Source organism: Danio aesculapii, chromosome 14, assembly GCF_903798145.1.
Source record: "Danio aesculapii chromosome 14, fDanAes4.1, whole genome shotgun sequence".
Taxonomy (NCBI): domain Eukaryota; kingdom Metazoa; phylum Chordata; class Actinopteri; order Cypriniformes; family Danionidae; genus Danio; species Danio aesculapii.
In genome coordinates this window covers 25,057,359-25,082,768 of record NC_079448.1, presented here as the reverse complement: position 1 = coordinate 25,082,768, position 25,410 = coordinate 25,057,359, and the positions used below count along the sequence as shown (strand labels likewise).

General features: G+C 34.1%; 1 protein-coding gene across 1 annotated transcript in view; it reads right to left on the bottom strand.

Moving 5' to 3' along the window:
• Positions 1–25,198, bottom strand: part of enox2 (ecto-NOX disulfide-thiol exchanger 2) — a 412,131-nt gene extending 386,933 nt beyond the window's left edge. The window contains exon 1 of the mRNA XM_056472047.1: positions 24,998–25,198. The gene's annotated coding sequence lies outside the window, so the exon portion shown is untranslated. The remainder of the gene's footprint in view (positions 1–24,997) is intronic.
• Positions 25,199–25,410: the final 212 nt, after the last annotated feature.

Genomic DNA, 25,410 nt, shown 5'->3' with positions numbered 1-25,410 from the left:
TTGGGAGCAACATTAATGTGTGTGTGTGTGTGTGTGTGTGTGTGTGTGTGTGTGTGTGTGTGTGTGTGTGTGTGTGTGTGTGTGTGTGCGTGTGTGCGTGTGCGTGTGTGTGTGTGTGTGTGTGTGTTGCACATAGAAAGACCCAACTGCATTCCAATACTGTATAAAAAAAAATTTTGTTTAGTTCAGTTCAGTAAACACTGGAATTTGTGATTAGCAATATCTCATGTTCTGATCTCAAAGCTCTACTGAATTAGTATTTTTGAGACCTTCTCTGAGGCATTTGAGGTGGAAGTAGAGCCATCACCATTTCTCACGTTGTTCAGGGCGGCCCCTGAGAACGCTCCTCTCAACACAAGACAAATTACAATGTTAGCATTTGGTTCTCTTCTGGCTAAAAGACTGATATTGTTTAAATGGAAAGACCCAATTCTACCAACACATAATCACTGGATAAGAGAAGTGATGTCTCATCTTAAGTTGGAGAAAATAAGGCATACTATCAAAGGGTCTGTTGAGAAATTTTTATAAGGTCTGGCAACTTTTTTTTTAACTCTTCTGATGGAAATGAATGCACACAACATGACAATATGAGAAAAAAAGGAACTTGTGTCATATTTTCATGTCATGTTTTCATCTGTTATTTTCTCTATGGACATTTGATTATATATTGTTCCTATATCTGATGTTCTTGGAAAGGGGTGTTTTTTTGTTTGCTCTGTATAACCTGAAAAAACAAATAAAAAAAACCTTGAACAATAAAAAATGTGATTAGCAATATCTGAATACTTTTGCCATGATTCAGTTGTAGAATGCAGTTGTTTTTCCCCATGTACATTGCTGAATTAAGAATGAACATGATTAAACACTAAAAGGTGAATTTACATTCAAATTTAGCTGCATGCAGTGTTTATGTGGCTCACAGACAGTGAAGTTTGCCATTAAAAACAACTTAAATATTTTTCTTTTCCTCAGAAAGTGTTGAAAGACTTGCAAATGAATTTTTTTCCAGCATAATGCAGTTATCACTCCGATCTATCGCTGCATTAAAAAAAAACCTATGTGATTGATTTTTTATATATACAACAGAAGAAAGGCATTCATATTCCACATGAGCACAGGGTTGATAAAAGTCCTCTGAATGTGTAAATGAAGCCAGCTGTTCTGTCTGCAGGGGCTAAAGATATCTTCCTATCTTCCGCAGAACTTTCTAGATTTGATTTTCAGGTGTTTTGAAGAGCTGTGAGCTTTAAAAAGCTTAGCTGCAAGATTATGATGGTAGTACTTTCTTTTCTGGTCTACATCACGTGGCAAGATCATAAAAAGGACAGGCCAAAAGAGGAAAACCAGGCGTTTGTCATCATAGTTGCTTCATGTCAGTGCATTCAGAATTCATCACCTAAATAATGGTCTGGATCCCTCAGTGACTAATATTCACATTGATTTACTGTCCATGAGAAATATTTGTTGTTTATGGGTGGGGGAGTTCGGACAGACGCTCAATCATGTTAGTAGCAGGCTGGTAATTCAATTTTCCAACTGAAATGAACTCTACGAGGCTGATGTCGGTATGTCTTAAACCTAAGAAAACTTAGTTTTACACGGCAATAATCCATTGACATTTTATCTGTGGTAGATTTATGAAGTTCTCGTGATTTATATAAAAAAATTAAAAAAAATAAATAAATAAATAAAAAACAAAAGGACAAAAGATATTAACTATAGAGCAGAAAAATTAAACATACTCTTACAAAATAATAATAACAACACCTATGAGAAATTCAGAGCTTAAACCTTTTCATTTGGCAACAATAATAAATAAAACAAAGCTAACTGGTATCTTTAAAACTGAACACTGGAAATGTTTACAATGCTGCATGTTTTACACTGGTTAACATGTCAACGTATACCAATAAAACATGTTGGATGTGCAGACTGCAGTATTTCAACACAGAGGCTTTCACTGTTCATCTTAAGACTGAATTTGACCATTTTGAAGAAATGTAAATAAATAAAAGTGGGCAGAAATGCAAATTCAGGAATTCCAGTAACCATACAGTATAAGGTGCAGTTCTCACTTTTAAAAGTGACTCGTTTGCTTGCAAATTGGCTGTTTATTAGTACCTCTCAAGCACACTTTATTGCCTTATTCAACAGGACTACATTCTACATAACTTAATCCTGTTCTAAACAAAGTTAACAGCTACAACTAACTATTAATAAGCAAAAAAGGAGTTTGAGGTGGAGTTTATTTGATAACATTATTATGTTTATTTGAATACAGTAAAACTGCAATATTGTGAAATATACAATACAAAATGTATTTTGTAGCTTTTTAGCTTTTATGTAGCCGTCTTTAAATTATGCTTCGATTAATAGAAAGTTCAAATGAAGTTTTAATTTGTACAAATTGTAAAAATTTAAACATACTTGCAGAAAATATTAATTTCTTAACAAACAAACTGCATACAAAAAGTAAAGATTTTGTGCACAAAAAAAAAAAAAAAAAATGGCATGCTCCCATCTGATGATTGGCTTTCTTAAACACAGCTATAAAAAGAGCCCTGTTAATCAAGTTTGTGAATCAAAGACTTTTTGAAAATATAAAAGTTTTAGCAATTCAAGTGTCAAGTATACACTCAAAGAAACTGATTACTGCTGCTTGTTCAAACTACCTGTGTAAAATAAGCGGAAACAACACAATTCTTGTCATTTCTTTGGCCAATTTCTTTGGTTTATGTTCAGTCAACTTAATGGTTTACAAATTTAAGTTAACTTAAACATTTTGGGACAACATGAAGGAGTTGTGTTGGTCCAACTACCTGGTTAGGGGATTTGTAGTTCCCAGTATGTTTTGCATGGTATTGAACTAAGAGAGAGAAATGTTGACAATAAAAGTAATCTTAGGTGTTTAACGTTAACATAAAGACTTGTTAGAGTTTAATCTTCACTTTGGTTTAAAGATTTAAAAGATTTACATGTAACGGTTTGTGTTTTGAGATTACGATTTTGCAGAAGCACCCATGCCTTGGGTGTTGGCAGCTTATAGCAAAAATACAGTTTGTTGCTTTGCTCAGTGAGCAATAACGGTCCTAAAATTAGTTCTGCGTTCAGTCTTAATCAACTGTATGTGTAACTATGCTTAAAAATGTCTCTTTTAGTTCATTTAGGATAACTTTAAATAAAACTAAGAGACTTTGAAATGTACAACATATAATAGACATGCATAAAATGATCAGATCTTTGAGTTTAAGTTAAATAGAAATACAAATGTATTTTAGTTGGTGCTAAACAAATGTATTGGATGGAAATCCTGCCCTCAATTAAAATGAGTTAATCCAATGACTTATTTTTTTTGAGTGTATTCGTAATTTACTGACAGATTTCAAATTTTCTTTCAAATGAATAAATACAAGAATAATCAAGGAATTTGCAGTAAACAATGACATAACTATTTAAGAAAAGCACTTAATATAAGCAAATAACAGTAACGTTTAAACAAAAAGTCATTATCTATTATAGTTTCATTAAAAAAACCTGGTTAAAAAACAAACAAACTTTAAAATACAATTTAGTAGCTGCTCATATCAAGCACATCATATAACCCTATACAACATGAACAGACAAAAACAAGCTCACCATCAAACCGATTACCATGTGCACAATATACAATGACTCCAGACTGCTCGACCCAGTCCATCTGCATAAATCAAATCCTGAAACACATCAAACTAACTCAAGTTAGTCAACACACTAATGTTCTGAGTATGAAGATACAGGGCTGTGATTCAAATGACATTGTTAAAAATAGCAAAGGCGCCCACACATTGCATCTGTGTATCTGTGTGAACTTCTCCTTCAGGCTTTGAAAGAACGAGTCCTTTAATGTTGCTATATTTAAACGTCTCTAGGGATCGACAACAGTCACTCTCCTCACTTCCACTTCAAACAAACGAAACAAAAAAAAGTTTATCCGTGTTCAACCTGACACTTACCAACTTGACACTAAACAATTAAAGCACAACGCATGATCTTTCACATCTTTATCTGCACATAAACAAACATCCAAAGCGCAAATGCAAACAAATCAGCATGACTGTCTATATGCAACAACAACAAAAAAAATTATTCTTTTATAGAGATTTTCATGCATATTATCGTTTCAGGTTAATCAAACTATGCAATAAAATCAAAACTATTTTGACTGTCGTGGTCACATTTCATTGAGCATGACCCTGGGAACTCTCTTTTGGAACTTTTAGAAAGATGTCTGAATGCTTCTGAGATAAACTGCATGACTGAATTTAAGACAAGGATGATCTCTAATGAATTCCGTGAAGTGAATATAATGGTGGTCTACCTGACCACATGAGTTTCCAGGTGTCGTGGCTTAAAGACTGGTGGGAGAGTCATTGGCCTGTTGCTCAATCACGCCGCCTCTGCAATAAACAGTGGGAGGCCAATTAGAGCATGAAGCTCTTGCTTGAGATGACAGGAGGTGATTCGCAGAGACCCCTGATAAGGATTATTGCGGCTGAATGGCTATAACGCATAAATTATCAGGCTCTCAAGTACAACTGTTGAGGGAAAAAGAGACCCCTGATTAAAAGACTTGGCCTATATATGCGTTGATGAGCTGCAGTTTCCAAACACTGAATTTGAAATCACTATTAGTAGGTAGTACCAATGTATCAGAATCTTATATTTAATCAGCCTATATTAGAGTAATTTAAAGCCATCTGCAAAAATCTAAAAGGGCAGATATACCAATTGTTTATTAACTGCATGGAGAGAACAATGTCTTTTCAATGATCTTATCAGAGCAAAATCATTAAAAACATGCAAAATCTATGATTTACATAAAACGACAGCACTGGATTTATTTGTTAGGTTTATCAAATAGGTTCTATTATAGTCAAATAAAAGTTACGGTTGTAAAACAAAAAAAAATCAGCTTTGAAAAAATGTCATATTGTAATTTAGTTTATCTTAACTTCTGTCTCTCTTAAAATGTTGGATAATACTGTTAGTGGATCCAATCAGGGGTCGCCACAGCGGAATGAGCTGCAGAATGAACTTATCCAGCATATGTTTTGCCAAGCGGATGCCCTTCCAGCCACAACCCATTACTAGGAAATATCCATACACTCTTGCATTCACACACATACACTATGGACAATTTAGTCTACCCAATTCACCTGTACTGCATGTCTTTGAACTGTGGGGGAAACCAGAGCACCCGGAGGAAACCCACGCAAACACGGGGAGAACATGCACAGAACTGACCCAGGCCGGGGCTCGAACCAGCGACCATCTTGCTGTAAAGCGATCGTGGTACCCACATATGTAAAATTTATTTTACAATGCTATATATAGTATATAAAAGCTGACCAAAACTGATATCAGAATTGGACAAAAGTTGCTTAACATAAGTTGGCATGCAAGTGCAAGTGCATTCTTTAGTAGTGATGCAATAATTCACCCGGCTCACGATTTGATAAAATTCATGATACTAATCTCACAATACAATTTAGTCATGATTCTTTTAACAAAATTATTTGAAACAAATTCAAGGTGAAGAGTCCTTTAATCTTTTTTTAAATGCTGCACATTTTTTGCAAAATAATACATTTTCTGCCATAATTTAATTGATATTTTTAAAACAAATTCCAAAAAAGAATAATACAAACTAAAGAGGACTCATTACCAGGGTATATATAGGAATCAGAGAGTGAAATTAAATACCTTTTAAGACCTTTTCAAAGACTCGTTTCATACATTTTAAGGCCTCATAACCACTTTTGGTTTCAACTGGTAACATTGGCGACAATTTAATTTGCATCATATGTACTAAAACAGACTATAAGAAACTAATCCAAAACTAAAATATTATTAATAAACTGAATAAAAATGCTCATCCAGCAGATGATATGCGCCTATAAAACTGCAGAAATAATGCTGTTGTCTTGGTTACTGCAGTAAACAAAGCAGCTTGATGACAAATCTAGCAGGATTGTATCGATTTAATAAACTACACAGAATCTTAATATTTGCAGATTACACTCAGGCAAACTATACATTGTATAATCAAAAAATGATAAAAAAAATCAACATTTAATACTTTAAGACCCCGCGGACACCCTGATTAATATAAACAAACAAAAACTGTGACCATGCTGGGATTTTACATTTTTAAAAAGAAATATCAGAATATCTATGTTTTCTGGCATAAGCTGAGGGTGTTGATGGTTTATGTTCATCATGTTCGTTGTTCTGTTAGCGCAAGTAAACATCTTTTTGCAGTATTTTCCCAGTTTGTGTTTTGTCAGGCACACTTCACCGCTGTCATTTTACTCTGCCGCTCAACCTCTTGCTCACCGCTGATGTGCAGGAAAAGCGAATTTGCGCCTGTGAACACAGTGCCCCCTCTGTTCAAAAAATGTATTGCGATTAGTTCAACATTTCTACAGCGTTTGAATCATCACATATTTGAATCGATTTTCAACTGACTCACAGTGAATTGTTACATCCTTATTCTTCAGGTTATTTTGTCAAAGTCCCTTTAAGACAAGTCATTTCACGCGGCGGCCATCTTTGAAACGTCTCTCAGGCAGTATGCTCGGGCATTCTGTTTGAATGGGGAAACATCAAAATTTTCAAAACTGCTTGCCAAGCTTATGATTGAATTTCATATTAGGAATCACCAATACAATTAAACAACATCCGTCTCTTTAGTTTTATTTCTAAACGTTCGAATCCCACAAAATCTGCAGAAATTCACGTCTGGTCCTAGTCCCTTCCATGAAGTACTGAGAGTCTATAGTGATTGATGATTGGCTCCTGTACTAAAAGGCGGACTTTATACGCCTTCTAGCAATCGATAATTGGCTCATGTTCTAGAAGGCTAGCTTTATTCGCCATATAGCGAGCGACGATTGGCTCCTGTATTAGAAGGAGGGCTTTATTCACCATATTGACCGTTAAACTTTTCATGTCTTGTGTATTCTATAGTCTTTGATGGTGTTTATACGTACAAATAAGCTTTGTATTTATTTTAATTAGGAAATTAAATATGAATAGAAAGAGTACATTTATCAAAGGTTAAGTTTGTTCTGATGGGCAGATGAAGACCAAACAGCTCTATTGATTGGTGACGTGACATCAATTCCCATCTACATCTCTCTTATTTTCTAACTGCCCTTGAGGGTCAACAAACCTTTGTGATGAGAACCACTACTGGCCCTTCAAAATGATGAACAAACACAACACCAGTCGAGACAGAAAATGAATGTCTGCTAAACGGGGCTATTGTTTCAGACATTATAACGGTGTCTGTGGAGGACAGAAACTGCGGCCCAAGGCTTTCAAAGCATGTTTCACTGAGGTCAGATTGTGATGTTTTCTTCTCTTAGGCATTTCAACAACAGTGAAAGCAGAAAAAAACAATATAACAGCAATTCAACCTTCCACTAAAACACTCAAAACACAATGATAAAATCCAAGCACGAGAAATAAATGTAGTAATTTGAATTTAAATGAGACAGCATTTATTCTTTTATTTCCCTAAACATTCCAGCTACAATGTTTATTATGGAAAGCATCACTGCTACCACTGCTCATGAGGATTTAAACGTACCTTGGTCATATCTTATTCAATTTTGGTGTGTAACTCATCCTGCACAAGCACGAATGAGATCTCAAATCTCAATAACTTGGTCACCAATGGTCTTCACTGGATGCCTATGGACCCTTTTACAAGATATAAGATAAGTCTTTGGTTTCTAAAGAACGCGTCTGTAAATTTTCAGCTCAAAATACCCATCAGATTATTTATTATACAATCTCTGGTCAAGATGATGATTGAAAGATGCATATTTTCCATTCCATTATAATTAATATTACATTAAAATATTTATTTACACAAGATGCAAGAAATGCACTGCATTATTTACAGGATATGCAAGAGTTATTTTAGTTAATACTTTTAACATGAAAAACACTGAAAATAATTTATTTTGTTTGCAAATACGCAAGTCGTTTATTTTCATTTTTTTCTATGAAAAAAAGTGACTGTTGGTTTAAGGCAATTTTTAATTTCAGTTGTTCAATGCTGATGTTCAAAAAATAATCATAGATAGTGCGTGTTTCCTTCAATTATTGAAAAAATAAAAAGTAATGCACCCTTCTTTCAAAAATCTCGCTTGTAATATGTAAGCATATTTACTGTACAAAACCAGCCAGTGAACTATGAGAAAAAAAATTATAAAATAAAATAATCGTTAATTTATCGTAATCTAGTTAAAATATTCAATTAATCAAGATTATGATTTTTATTTTTTTTTATTTTTTGGAGAGGCCAAATTGCCCAGCCCTAAAAGCAATTACACTTTACATTCAGGATATTAGCAAAATCTGCCTGAACCTGAACTACTTCACTATTTCACAGCAATGCTCACAATGATCAACTAATATAACCTTAAAAGTTTCAAAATCTATTTTTTTTATCTTTACAGTATCAAGCACAAAAACGTCCCACTTTGCTAAGCTAAGCTGTTCCTTAACAACATTTAAAAGATCAACAGTTTATATTATTCAAAATGGTGAACATCTTAAACTAGGGAAGAAAACCTCTCATGGCACTGCTTTCATATGGATGAGATTAAGATGTCTGAAATCCCTTGGCTCTGGCACTCACTGGATGTAATGGAAGTGACGTCGAATGGGAACCATCATGGGAGGAAAATACAGCCTTAAAAAGAGGACAGGTCTGCAGGGGAAAAAAACACTCCTCAAAGTATACCAACCACATATGTTCAACAAGCCCACACGAAAAGTGCCAAAGTCTGCAATAAGGACCCTCATCATATTATTCCACCAACTGATTAGATTTTTTTTTTCTGGTCTGCTTGGACAGTCATACTCTCAAAGTAAGGCTAGAATCAATGCAAATGCAAAAGCTCGGCCAACGCTTTCAGAAGTGTAAGATTGTACATGCTGAAGTGATTAATTGCATAGAGTACATTTCAGAGCAAAACACTGTTATATACATTTTTTAAAAAGGTCTAATAGACATTCAGAATTTGATGACTTGGCTAAAACATGACAAAATTACTGTCAGTCAAAATCTAATAAAAGTCTAAGGATACAGTAGTCCCTCGCTATAATGTGGTTCACCTTTCATGGCCTTGCAATTTCGCTGATTTTTTAATTTTTTTACAGCGCATTGTGTTCTGCATCCTGATTGACTGTAGACCAGTGTCAAGCAATCTCCTCCACCTAATGAACATGCCAAAACATTGCCAAATTAACATAAATCTTGTAACATAAGAGTTTCAACAAAGATGCAAAAAGGGTTGTAACTGTCCGCAGCAAGACCATCGTAAAAGAGGTTGCACACCGTATGCACCGCACCATGCAAGGTTTCTATCAAGGTATGCACACTGGCACCGCAAGTCGGCGACTGTCTGCAGTGCCAAGCTATGACTCCGGAGTCTGTTAATATTTCTGTCGCTCTTTAAAGCACCATCTGAATAATTTCATTATAAATAACATGCAAATGTGCACATCCGGTGTGTGTTACTTCCAACTGTCATGTGCGCGGCACATCCAGTGTACGACCCCGTAAAGGATGGAGTCTGCTTTCGCTTTCTGGATCAGTTACTGTAAGAAAAAAAGAACATTATGCTGGATTCCAATATTATTCGCACAAAAGCTAAAAAGCTTAATGAACCTTTTGCTGACAGCGATGAATGTATGCGCCTGGCAACAGGTTTTGATCTTTGGTTTCATCCTATAATACTGGACTAACTTTTCTACTAAAGTTTGAACTTTGAGAGGGTTTAAACAAGAGAGAAAAGTGTGAAACTGTTAATGTCTGTCTGAGAAAAGTGTATAAAGTGTGTAGTGAAGGGTTTTGCAGCCTTAAAATAAGTGTAAAAAATAAAGCTGTCTACCTCTTACTAATTACCAAGAAAGAAAAGCTTTTTTGTAATCCTGGGGGGGGAGGGGGGGGGGGGGAATGCACATAAATTAAAGCACATAAATTCATAAGTTACTCCCAAAATACATGCAAGTAAGTGGCTGGTGAACTTAGAGGAATAGATTGAACTTTATAGTTACTTTCACTATGTGTATCTGATAGGAATAAAACACATCGGCAAATTATATTTGAATGTATTGTTAGACTTCCTTGTGTGTTTTCAAACTCTAAATGTATTGTTTTACTAGTAATTGTGTGTATTTACATGTCTAAAATATAAAATACGCAGTAGGCGGTTAAAACGCTGCATAATTGTGATAATCTGACACATCTTTTTCTGCCTCAGCGCCAGACAACGCACCAAAGCTCAGTTTGAATTTTTCAGTTGCCGCTCTTAAGGTAAATGAGCAAATGCTAACTTGTCATGCTTATCAAGCTGGATAATGAATAAAAACACCAGCACCAGGGACGTTACGGTGCTCACTTCAAAATGAAACAAAATGTTGATTCCTTAGTCATTTACCCTGCTGTTGAACTCCCTTCCTCCTCATCTCGGTCTATGAGGCCCCCGAATTCCATATCAGTGCGCTAGAGAGACCATGTTCACTCCGCTACGTGCTGAACTAAAGTGTTTTTTTAATAATCAAACATCACCGTGTCGCACGACACAATGAATCGATTATGAAATTTGTTGCATGATTGATTCGTTGTTGCAGCCCTATTTAGGATTGAACAAATCAAAAAACTAAATTATGAGAAGAAAAAAAGTTTTATTGAACTTTCAGATCAGATACAGTGATCTTTATTCTCAGGATTCTTGAATCAAAGATGACAAGATAATGACCAACCTTGTGTTCTGCGAATTGTAACTAAATAAAACATTATTTTGAAACATTATTATGAAAAAATTCCCTCTAAATAAACCTTAAAAGCTCAGATATTTTTATAGGTGTGCACCAAATTTTTGGCACAAAAATTTAGGTTTTCAGCCAAAAGAGAATTTTTATTTTGGTGCATCCCAAAATGTGCTTACCTCATTGAAATACAGTATATTTGTGCTTATTTGAAGTGAAAACTCACTTAATATTGTTCAGTCACTTGTGAATCTTACACAAGTGCACATTCATTTAATTGATTGTGTTACTGCAGCATTCATTCCCTCAGACCTGCCACAAGCATCTTTTGGATTGATATTCACAAACACAAGTCTATATCAAATGTAAATAGGTTTGCAGCTCACTTTTCATTTATTCATCCAAAATCTCTCTGATATTCAGTGTTTAATTACAGTGCATTACTTTATCACAGAAATAATAGGGAGTAACATATTATTGAACTGGATTTTTAGAAAAATCTGAAGTTTATTATGACCTATATTTTACAGCAAGAGATGAATGCTTTCCAACCAGCAACACAGTAAGACCAAAGGCAAAGGCAAAATAATGTTCCTGCATGGCTATTACTCGTCATAATAATGGGGGTTCACTGCGAGTCTTCTATAAGGGGAACAGCACTTCCCAGAAGGCTCACACTCACTGACAAACACCAGCTTTTGCCAATATTTCTGAGTTGTCTTTTCAGCAAATACTCTTAAAGCCTTCTTATTGATTTGAAATTTAATTGGCAAATGCAGACAAATGTGACAGACAGAAACAAAGAAAGTGAATGAAACATTTATCATAAAACTAGGCCAATCCCAATCTGATTTTAAAAAGTTAAACATTGTTCTCTAAATGAAGCTGCATGTAGTATGATATTCCATCTCACAGCTGTGATAAATACTAAATTGCAACAGTGCACAGTACACTTGATTTGTTTAAGGATTCTTGATTGCACAGACATGCATAATTTAATCAGATCAGAAGTAAAGAGCAGGATAAATCTTCAATGTCTGGAACAAACTGTAATGTTTTAGATTGCAATTACCAATCCCCATTTGAAAACAATATGCATTAGGCACAATCTAAGTCTCGACTCAACACAAACTTAACATCGATAAGGTCTGCGTTTTTACAAATACATTCTCAAGTCCGACTTGTTACATATGACGTGCAGTCAAGACCCCTGCTTTTCACTCTTGGACACTTGGGGTACCCCTCAGGCGTCATTATAAGTAGCTATAAATGAGAAAACTGTGGCATAAATATGCTGACCCAAAAGAACTGCTGACCCGAAATTTTATCGTTATGATAAGATGACATATTGTGTAATGTTTCTGCCGTTATTGTGATCTCAGCATTTCTAAAATAAACAGTCAAAACTATTTTATGTACATTACACTGCAAACACATTTACAAGCATGTAAACCCCAACCATCTGTATCATCCATACAAAACAAGGATATAGCAGGCAGATACAACTTCAGTCACAATTTATTGAAAAGATTATTCCAATTCTTCTGAGGCAGCACAAGTTATTTCTGAAAGAAATTGACACAATCGCTGTCTACATTCACTAAAAATATTAAGCAAATGTACGATGATGAGCAGAATCATAAAAATAATTACAACTTAACAGTTTCAAGTTACAATGGATTTACTCCTTACTTTTTTGTCTACTTTTTGCTATTAAGGCAACAGGTGAAAATTAAAATACACTGAACCAAACTGAACTTTAACTCTGAAAACTGGACGGACACAGTTTCAATTTCAATCTACTAGAACTTCTATGTTAACCTGCTTTGACCAATCTACATTGTAAAAGCACTATAGAAATAAAGATGAATTTAATTGGGTTTACTCACAAAGTAAAGTAACAAATCACTTTTAGTATCACCATGTTGTTCCAAAATATATGGAAATTCTTTTAGACTTTTTGTTTTTAACTCTGTATGCTCTGTCACCTTCTGGTTGACTGAGCTGCCCTTCAGTGGATCGTCCTTCAACAGTGACATTCATATTAAACTGAGCCGAATCAACAACAGGTCAGTGCTTTATCAACCCACTATTGGGTTACCTGATGGGTCATATTTAACTATTTTAAGTGGGTAGACATAATTTCTCAGTAATTATTTCATACAATAAATAAGTCAAACTAAGGTCAAGGTGATATAAACAATGTACCATCTGAATGTCCATGTAGATTCATTTTGCTTAATGAGTCCAACATTTCTGCTCCAGTCTGCTCATAAATGTCTGATCTTAGAGATATTTGCACAAGTGTCATCTCAGTAAAACCTCTGCTTTCATTAATATTCCCTGTTGGCTGACTGACATTTACATTGCAGCTCTACAAAAGATCTTACATTGTCGTTTTAATGTAGAATCTACTCCACAACATTTTAGTATGTCAAAGGACAACTTTTCATTCAAAACTGGTCACCCCTTACTTAATTCTCAGTTTCAGTTATAAATATGTCGTCATACTGAAATAAACATTTTAATGACTTAAAATTTATATTATTAAAACATTTTGACTAAGGCAAAGAAAAAACTAGATGAATACAAATAAAGACCTTTAACTGCATTTCTCTGTGATTCTTACCACTGCAGCTGTCATCAAATCATCCACTGAATGATTCTTTTTTTGAAATGCCAGTTGCTTTTTTTGTATATGCTTTATTTGTGTTGCTCGGCAGCAGGTCAGTGTTCACATCTTCTCTCCATCTGACAATTATTTTGAGAGTTTTCAGAGTTCTTTTTCAGGCATGCAAGCTGTTTTCAGACTTGATATTCTTGCACTTTTGTTACTAACTACACTCTTGATATGCATCTTTTCATCCAATTTCTGTATTTCTTTATTTGTTATTCAAAAGTTTGACTACTGTTTGTGGTTTACTCCCAAAAGCATATTTTGGTCATTGCTCATCAATTAATTAATACTTTAAGTATTTTTTTCTCCTGTTTATGGGACGGTGAGAATATTATCAACAGTGAGAATACTGCTGTCAGGTTTTGAAAAAGATTGACATTTCAGTTTACATATTATCTGCAGCCAGGGTTTTTTTTTAATCGAATCAGATGTGTTGTATTGGATAGCAAACCAATAATTTATTTATTGGCCTAGGTAGGGCTGGTCTTCAATTCGCTGGATTGGGGGAATAAAATAAAATACATAAAAAAAATAAACAAATAAATATAAATATATAAATAAAAAAATATAAAAAAAAATGTATATGTATATATATATATATATATATATATATATATATATATATATATATATATATATATATATATGTATATGTATATATGTATGTATGTATATATATATATGTATATATATATGTATATATATATATATATATATATATATATATGTATATATATATGTATATATATATGTATATATATATATATATATATATATATATATATATATATATATATATATATATATATAGTATATATATATATATATATATATATATATATATATATATATATATATATATGTATATATATATATATATATATATATGTATATATATATGTATATATATATATATATGTATATATATATATATATATGTATATATATATATATATGTATATATATATATATATATATATATATATATATATATATATATATATATATATATATATATATATATATATATATATATATATATATATATATATATATATATATATATATATATATATATATATATATGTATGTATGTATGTATGTATGTATGTATGTATGTATGTATGTATGTATGTATGTATGTATGTATACACATTAGTAATTTAGTCATCATTTAAAAAAATCTCCTTTATAGAGTTCGGGAATCTACGTCACAGTGAGTTGCGGTCGACCTTGTTTGTGGACAAACGCGGGAGAACACAGTGGAAAAAAAAAGAATGGAAATCACAACAGAAAAAAACAACCGTTTTATAGTAATATCTGTTGAAAAACATATCCGAAACACTCAGAATAAAATGGACTAACGTGAAGACCCATATATAAATTCTCTGTGTGTCAGAGAAGCAAAAAATTTGCACTGACAGTGTAAGTGCTTACAGTTTATTGCAGAGTGTAAACACGATACAATAAATCAAGAGATCAATAGGAATCGGACTCTTTTGTCCTAAATACCCAGAATGCATTGCACGGTGACGACACATTCCTATTCTCTACAGAACGCTCTAGCAAAGTGAAAGAGAGTCTGTGAGGGAGAAACTAGTGGAAGCTTCCAGGAGAGGTGGGATGTCTGCAAACATATAAATACCTTGGTCCAGCTTGAACAGAGGAAGGTATCCATATGCCTGAGATTTTCACCGCTGCAACGGCTCATCTGTCAGTGGTTTAAGTGATTTGATGTTTAAATGACGCACAATGCATCTCTAATGTATTCACTTTTATGGGAAGTGCCACCTTTTGATCATTTAGATAAATATGGATATTTGGCACCAGTATCGATTTTATATATATATATATATATATATATATATATTTTTTTTTTTTATTATTATTTTTTTTTTAATAATTAATACAGTTGTTAAAAAAAATTTATAAAAAAATAAAAATCACAATTTTCATAATTGTAATTAATTAGACATGCTTTTTTGTCTAAAATTGAATTTAACAATCAGTTAAAACTACTACAATAAATAAATACAAAAAGAAAAATCAGACTTAACAACGAGTACAAATAAATGTGCTTTCATGCTTCTATAAAAAAATCTGAAAATATCTTGACAACGCATTAGTGATTCCATCCAGCAATCAAGTCTATTCTGTCTCAGGATGTTAAATTAGGCTGTCAAAAATTGCTCCTCTTGTAAGAGCTTCTTTAGAGAAACGAGGAACAGCAAATTCTTACAATGAATTTGTCAGTGACAGGAAGCTTTTAGTATTAAACCCATACTCACACACACTCACGCACACACCTTTCACTCAATGACCAACCATGGTTCATTGATTACCTTATCAGAGGAATGTCAAAAGAGAAACGCTGCTCATTTCTATTTCTGAGTGGAGAGAGAGCTGTGTGACGGTGTATTTCTGCTTGAAAGAATATTCAAATGACACCAGCTATCTTTTAACGACAACCCAATACAACACAAACCAACAAAACAAGCAGAAAAGCCACACAAGTGTTAATAGACGCCATTTGCCATTGGATAAAAAGAAGATGCTCCAACCTCCGGCTTATGTGTGAATTTACTGCATTTGAAGAAGTTGATCATTGGTGATTTGTGAATTTCAAATCAATGGCAATCATCAATTAAACAAGAAGTAAATACAACACTTAAGTGAAATGTTCAGTCTTTGTAAGAAACTGAACATTATTACATAACTACTGAACATTATACGAGGGTTGAAAAAATTCTGGTAAATAGGGTATATGAACACGACCTCGGGGCTTTTGGTTAATTGTCATCACATACAAAATCGGTGAGTTTAAGATCTGATTTCTTTAAAAAAAAAAAAAAAAAATAGCGATCTTCACTGCCTGGCTGAGGTGCGATATAAAGTGGGTATGAGACCAAACATGAAGAACTGCATTAAATGATATTTTTCCGTGCCATGTGTTTAAGTATGGAAATTAATTTTACTCCAGTATTTTCAAATGGAATTTCTGTGCTGCCTGCCGCTAATGACAGCACCTGTGTTTAAACTGTCTTTTGTCCCTTTTTACACTTCAACAACCAAATGAATGCCTTATTCTATGTTACTAAATATATTTGAATTACAATTTCAACGTCGATGCTGTAAAAGAAACCTTATGAAATTGAAAACAGTCACATAAAGCTTTCACCGGATGTTCATAATTGGCTAAAAAACCCTAGCCGTGCATATAGCCCATTTCCAGATAATTTACATAATCTGAAAAGTTGGAAACATTACAGGAATCTATTGGGATTTACAAGAATTTGTGGGAATTTATTAGAAACTTGAAGTGGAAAACCTCAGTGTTACATGATTCTTCAGAATTCATGCTAATATGCTGATTTATTATCGATCTTGGAAATAAATGTGCTGCTTTTTTGGAACCTGGGATACTTTTTTTTCAGGATTCATTGATAAATATAGACTTTAAAAAAATATCACTTAATAGAAATCTGTCTAAAAATTGTATTTATTTATTTGTTGTTTTCATTAAATCTGGTTATTTTAACAAGCTATAAAAATGCTGACAATTACACAATTTAGAAACAAGAACACTTATTAACTTATTAATTAAAACAACAATATTTTGTTGTTAAAGATGCAGTAGGTGATTGTCTTCAGAAACATTTGTTGTTGTGCTGGTTGAAAGTCTCTTCACATTCCAATAGTAATGATTAAAGTAAATTAACTAAATGTAGTTATATGTATTTTTATATTCTGGGTAAAGCATAAGACAAAAAAAAAATGTTCATCCGATTAAAATTTTTCAGCCGACAATTCCCAAAATTCTGATAATTAGCCCAAATTATATGTCAACAAATGGTGATTTGTACAACTGCGCACCACTGTTCACGCAGATCCACCGTTTGTGCATGCACATGTGCCGTGGTCACATGCACACAAGAGAGAGCGGTAAACAAATGCTTAATCAAAACTTTTTAAAGTTCTGAATCAATATTGGAGTTACTAATCGCACACTGGAGGAAAGATGATATCAAGTAATTATTTCTTTTAGACAGCTAATGTTATGATTTAAAAGTATTTTAGTCACGCAAAGCTGATGTACTGTACATTGTGTTGTTTTATGAATGGGTTATATGCACGGAAGAGTTGTTCAGCCACTAAAATCTTCCAGCGAAAGATTGATGTGACTATTTTCAATTTTATAAGGGACATTTTACAGCATCGATAATATAGGTTTTTATTTAATTTAACAACAAAACATAAATAAATAGTGCTATTCCTAATAGTGCTGAAGTTGGTTTTATATTCACATCACATTGGTTCCGTTTTTAACAATAACAACATGTGAAGCGCTTCCTATATTTACCATGCTACTCTGAATATTTGGCTGAAATAGCATGCAAGTATGGCTTAGTAATAAGTGCAATTCCTGCACCCCACCGGCCAACCACTAAGCATACAGTAGTCGCTTTAGGACAAAGCGGGTGAGAGAGTAAGACCAGCAATCCTTGCATGCATGAAATATTGCACATCATGACAAGTTTTGCTTGCTAACTGCACACTGAAAACGTGCTAGATATGATACAGTTTTTCATTCAGAATTTTAGTATTATAAAGTACTATAAAGTTTTCTAACTGGCGAATGACATGATCTATTGGCTCTCTGTCATATTTAATGAGCGCGTTCGTGTTTCAGGAGGCGTGGCTTTGGATGGCAGGGGAGGGATTGTGTTTCAAACATATAATGCTAACCGGTTATCATTTAGGCAGATCACCAACTACACATTTAATTGTGTTCTGCCTTGTGTTGTGTTTTTTTTTTATTGTCAACCAGCCATTATCCATTGACTATTGATTTTATCACCCAAAAAATCTTGCATCTTGGCCTTAGAATGAGTCTAACAACAAACATACATTTTTGGTGAACTTCCCCTTTAAAAGACAGGCGTGTTTGTGCATTTAGTGGGTTATTATAAGAAATGTATTTTTCCTTCCAACCTAGTCATCTTCAAAGTGCAGAAATGATTGGATCCAGACTATTTCAGTCCCAATTTGCAGTCATTTAAAGTCCATGCGCTGAATCATATATATTTGCAGTCTTTGAGTGTAAACCCTTGAATAGTCCTTATAAGCTGATAAATAAGAAATAAATCCTTTTATGCGTCCGGTATCCAAACGCTCTCGCCATTAAACATCTCTTTCAATGCTATAAGGCAGGATAAAACGATACACAAAGATATATTTCAATACTCCCAGTAATTTCCTCTTGGAACAGTCGAATATCAAACAACCATGAGGAAGTAAACACATTCATCGCTGATCCCCTATTTCCTTTAGTCAAAGACTAGGCAGGATCTGAGCCAGGATTTAATCTAAGTCCTCGCTGCACAGAGTAAGCAGCGGTGTTAAGAACAGCAAATTGAGGTCTACAAGAACAGACTACAGTGTAACACAAAACTGAGCCCTGCAGACCAGAGGAATACAGTGTCTTCAACTGATAAACCGTATATGAAGTGAAACCAGAGCAGCTTAGTATTTCATGGAAGGTCACAAATCCATCTTAGACCAAGAGAAATGGAACAAGAAAGGGAGTAAAAGTTGCAGGGATGGAACAGGGATTCAGTAAAATATTAGCCAATAATAAAAAAAAAGACATTTTCAATCTAATTGCAGTGCATAGAGAAGAAGATTTTAAGTAGGCTTTTCATTATTATTGATTAATCATCAAATCAAGACTTTTTAATCTAAAAATCAAATCGCAATTATTTAAAATAACAACTATTATCACAGTTTTCAACAGTTTACATATAAGCAAAATAATGGAAATCTTATTATATTATATTGTAGTATATTATATTATATTGGCAACACTGTGGCACAGGGCATAGCACAATCGCATTACAACAAGAAGGTCGCTGCTGCGAGCCCTGGCTTGGTCAGTTGGCATTTCTGCGTGGAGTTTGCATGTTCTCCCCGCGTTCGCGTGGGTTTCCTCCGGGTGCTCTGGTTTCCACCACAAGTCCAAAGACGTGGTATAGGTGAATTGGGTAAGCTAAATTGTCCATAGTGTATGTGTGTGAATGGGTGTGTATAGATGTTTCCCAGTGATGAGTTGCAGCTGGAAGGGCATTCGCTGCGTGGAACATGTGCTGGATGAGTTGGCGGTTCATTCCGCTGTGGCGACCCCAGATTATTAAAGGGACTAAGCCAAAAAAGGACATGAATGAATAAATTAATGGTTTCTAGACTAGATATTTTTGGAGAGAATATATAAAACATTGAGCAAAATGAATAAACCAAAATTTCTAATTATTTGGCTCAAACATCAAGCAGCTTCTTACAAGCAACTTAAGTATTTTATTTTAAATATACATTTAGAACTTTTAATTACTTTATTACACTACACGTGTAATTAAATCCAAATTGAACAACATAAACTTTATTTTTTTACTTAAAACTATAAATTTAATTTAAAAAAATCTATTTAGCTGCAGAATTACTTAAATTTTAGCCTTTTCGTCACAGAAACTTACTGTATGGCATCAGAAAATTTTAAAAGATGATGTTCAGATTACATAAACCATGTTTATCAGGCTTTTTCTTTTTTTTACATCATTGTCCATTCATTGTAAGAGCCCAAAACGGCACAACAAGTACATAAAGTTTCTAAATAGTAAGTGGTAGAAAGTCTGAGTGAACCCCCTTTTCAAAAAAAGAACAGAAATGACTGAATGAAAGAATGAGAGAACTGCTAAAATGTCCAATCGAAAGCTTTTGGATCAGTAATTTCGGCAACAGAGAGACTGCACACAGTGAGAACTGTTGTGTTTTGCACAACACAGGAATTACCTCTTCACTTCCCACTGAGCATTTGTAAGTCTAAACAAACTCAAACTTTGATAGGCTTACAAGCAAACGCCAGCTCATCATCCTATTGAAACAAGCCCTATAACTGTCATGCACTGATACCCACCGGTGCTAGCGCATTTTTCTTGTGTTGCTAGGATACAAAGCTTTTCATGTGATTCTCAACAGACGTAATATTGGTGCAGTTTTGACACTTTGCGCCAGTCTACACACTCCCCTCTCAAAGAAAACCTAGAGCAAAAACAACAAAACAAACAAGATGGAGCGATTAAATTATTACTCAACCAAGAGCCAGTTTCTATAAGAACGCCTGGTATGATTAAGATGATCATAAAGCTTACTTAACAACAGTTTAAATGCATCACATCACTTTGCTGTGAGCATTCACCCAAACAACTTAAAGGTGAACTGCTGGAAGTCTTACAGCATAATTCAAGAAATTATTTATAATTATTTTTTAATAACTCAGCTTGACTGTCAAGCAAAGAAATGAAATAAAGTAAATAAACTAAACTAAAAACAAATCTGATAAATATGAAGCAGGAAAAATCAATATTTAAGCTGAAAACCGGTTTGAAAGGGACCATATGAAGAAATGAAGAGACCCTAGTACACAGTAGAAAATTATTAGTTGACCATACTTAAAAAAGCAAGTAAACCCGTTGCCTTAAAGAGATAGTTCACCTAAAAAATGAAATCAACTCACTCTACTGTGGTTGAAAACCTTTATAAAGTTTCTTTCTTCTACTGAACACATAGGAAGTTGTTTTTTAGAAAGCTAAAGTAACCATTGACTTCCATAATAGGAAAAACAAATATGGAAGTCAATGCTTACAGGTTTTCAGCTTTCTTCAAAATAACTTCCTTTATGTTATGCAGTGGGTAGTGCTCTTGCCTCACAGCAAGAAGGTTGCTGATTGAGCCTCGGCATGTTCTCCCCATGTTCGCATGGGTTTCCCCCAGGTGCTCTGGTTTCCCCCATAAAGGTAGGTACTAAAATCGTCCCTAGTGTATGTGTGTGAATGGAAGTTTATGGGTGTTTCCCAGTGATGGGTTGCAGCTGGAAGGGCATTCGCTCCATAAAACATATGCTGAATAATTTGGCAGTTCATTCCGCTGTGGCGACCACAGATTAATAAAGGGACAAAGCCGAAAAGAAAATGAATGAATGAATGAATGATAGTTCAACAGAAGAAAGAACATCAAACTGGTTTGAGACAAATGTAAGGTGTATGTAATGTAATGTATTTTTTATTTAATGCCAGAAACCAAGGCTATTTTCATGGCAAGAACATTTCAATAAAAATATACAGTTAAAATTCAACAAGGAAATTAATACATTAATTAAAGAAGATTTTTAGCGCTAATACATGATTAAAAATGCTAACAAAAATTTCCTGGTGTCTCTTTGCTAAAAATGTCATTTCATTTCTTAAAAAAAGTCTTTTGGAGTCATTAAACACAGGACAGTCCAGTAAAGTGTGTTTTACAGTAATGAGGAATATGAGGAAATGTGCACTACGAACATAGGGTCTTTTAAAAGTAAAGTCAAGTCAAATGATGGCTTTTTACAGTGTAGTGACACTGGCAACCACTGGATGAACTGCAGCCAGAAACATATTGCTAGTGTTTGCACATCAAAATAATATTTTTGTGGTTTAAAAGTAAAAGAAAAAAATCCATGAAGAGATATGCTGAAAGCAAATATATTTCAATGAATATGTATATTTTATGAATGCAGCAATACATTTACAAAACACACCCATTGAAAATCAATGCAAATATGAGACAATTCAAGCCAGCTGAGATGTTAAACGAATCACATTTTAAACAGCAAGTACTTACCATGCCATTAATTGAAATTCAATATCGATATTGATGTCCAACAATTATGAAAAAACCTTAATCGAGCTAAAGCAATTATTGCGTCATGCCCTACCCACATGTCAAAATCAGTGAAATGATGTAAGGTGGCTTTGCAGCATAGGTCATTGCATAATCTCAGATTTTTTTTCCCATAATCAAACAACCCTAGTTGCAACAGTAGTATACATATAGCCACCAACTATAGATGTTGGTTTTGAGGATCCTTATCCTCATACAAATTATAGGAGTAACATAACAATTTAATATAATCATATTGCGTATAATGCGCCATCAGGGATGCACTTTTCTTTTTCACTTTCCAATATATGGTCATGTGTTTTCTGTGTGTAGAGAACGGCTGTACATTTTACAAGAAATTATATTTGCCAATGATGCTCAAGGTCTGTTGTGCTCCAGTGTGGTCTTTTCAGTGATCTCTCCTTCATGTCATCACATCAGTGAAAGCAGACTCTCAAGATACAAATCGTATGTAACTTGTACAGAGCAGTGTTTCTCAACCACGTTCCTGGAGGACCACCAATATCGTTTTGGATGTCTCCTTTGTCTGTCATATCCATTACAGGTCTTTCAGTCTCTGCTAATGAGCTGAAGATACGAATCAGGTGTGTTTGCTTAAGGAGCCGTGTCTCAGAGGCTGCATCCTCCAAAGGATGCATTCAAAGTGCGCTGCGTCATCGCGGCACAAGAAAGGACATCTCATTCTAAAAAAATTAGAAGGCTCCATTAAATTCAGCCTCCAAATCCTTCATTTCTTAGGTAATAAAGACACAACCGGTGGATCTATCGCGGCCTTGAAGATCCAAGGATTCATTGCGAGCTGATAACAGCAGGACGTTTTAACTCCGAATTAAATCTATGAATTAGATTTTATTTTACTTGGATATCTAAATACTTTAAAAAAACAAAAAGAGTTTGACATGTCTTACTAAAAAGTTATTTTATAGACAGTTTACATTTTTATGTGTACATGTATGGATCAAAGGAAATATATTTCTATCTTTTGTAAACCTTGCTTTGCCCTCAGATCGCTTAAAATAAGATTTAAAATCACTTTGAAAAATGTCATTATTCATTTTATTACCGCTTATTAATGGCAGCTTTGATGGTTGCCTGTTGTCTCTCCCCTCTCAATAACACAATAAGCACAACAAAAATGACAGTAGTGAGAAAACTGCAACTAAAATAATGTCACATGCTTTTAATTTTCTAGGTAAAAAAAAAAATATTTGGAGAAAAATCTGTCAACAGGCTTTCATAGACAACTCTGAAAAATCAAGGAAGTTATTGTTCTATGTAGGGCTGTACGATATTGGAAAAAATTGACATTGCAATACTTTTCTTCCTGCGATACTGTGTGCATTTTCACCAGATGACTGGAATAGCTCTATTTGGGGGGGGAAAAAAATCGTAATTTTAGACTGACTGTGGTAATTTTGTATCGGAGTGCATCTGCATAAAACAAATTAAATCAATCACAAGTAATGATAAATACAGTAAAGCAAAAATGCAAGTCAAATAAACTGTTTTTGGGAGTCTAGCAATATTCAGGTACACAAATTGAATAATCAAATGTCAAGTATAGCATAATTAAATATTTTTTATAGTTACTAACAGCATAATTTCTTGGTGTCACTTTGCTAAATAATGAATGATTTACCTGGCTTAAAATGTTCAGTCACAAGCCGTAAAAACACTTGCAAATGACAAACATTTCTGTAGCTTTACAATTTTATGAGTGTTTTTAACTGTGGCTGCTGGTTAACTATAGTTTCGATTCGACATGGCAGATCCTGCGATGTGACTATTGCAGATGCAAACATTGCGATATTGATGCTGAAATTATATGTTGTGTAGCCATAGTTTTGCATTTTAACAGTCATGTTATAATATTTCAGCTTAAAATATAATCATACCAATATAATATAATACTAATATAAAAAAAAACTTAAGAGGGGTAACTGATGTGAAGCCTGGTAACTTGAGGAATGATAAAAGCTTTTATTTAAAAACAATTTGTAAGCTTATTCACAGTCATAACGGCTCAAAAACTTGACTCGTTTGCTGAAAGGATGATTCAGAAAGGATGATTCAGAAAAGATGATCCAGAAAAGATGATTCAGAAAAGATGATTCAGAAGGCTTTTCACCGGTTCAGTGAGTTCATTAAAAAGATCCGACTCAACGATATGCTTCACGAATCTGTCATTGCAGGCATGCTGGCTGCTCGCTAGTGACGTAACAGACGTAAACAAAGCTGTTATCATTCATGCTCTCTAGTTTACACCAAAATATCAGAATTACTACAATTCATGCAATTCGTTAAAATGGCCTCAATATAAGTCACCTTTTGACATTTTTCGGTAGTTTGTAATAACAGCAACGATTAGTTAATACATAGTTAATACTATAAGTTAGCATTTGAAAGTAGCCTAAATAACGTTTTTTTTTGTAAAGGGAAGTTTAAACTCATCAAATCGTTAAAATGCCATTAAATTACTTGCATGCATTACTTTGGTGTATCCTGCATAGAGTCAGCACTTTGCATTTGTCTCATTAACTTAAACATGACAGCACGAGTCATGTTAAAGTGTTTCAAAGCGCAGTGCGGCTTGTGCTCCGGAAACATGATCTCGGGGCGGTTAAAATAACACGTCAAAGCTAAACTAAGCTCCAGTCCTAAGTTCATACTGCAGTGTTTGAGAGTGATACTCATGTACAATAAGTTAAATCGCGCACTCACCTAAGATGAAGACCGAGGAAGTGTCGAGCTCCGCCGCCGCGGACATAAACAAAGTCCAGGACGGCGCTCGTCTGGAGGTGTTTGTTAGATTTGTCCCGCTGTTTGGTGATGGTCCAGAGGATGTAGAACTGCTGGAGACACGCTGAGTTCCAGTCGGTAACTAGACAAGCCAGTAAGCAGCATCGGCGCTGTCAAAGAAAAGGTAAACACTAGGCATTGTGGGAATCTGGAGGAGCAACGTGCTTATATTCACGCGGGGTAGAACACAGCGACATCTATAGGTTATATGATTCAAACAATGAATGGACTCAAAATTAGTATGGTACTGTGGTGTTTCCCATATGGTTACATCATGTAAGGTATATTTTTTATGAAGATTATATATAAGAACGGTTTTGCATACGGGGGCTGGA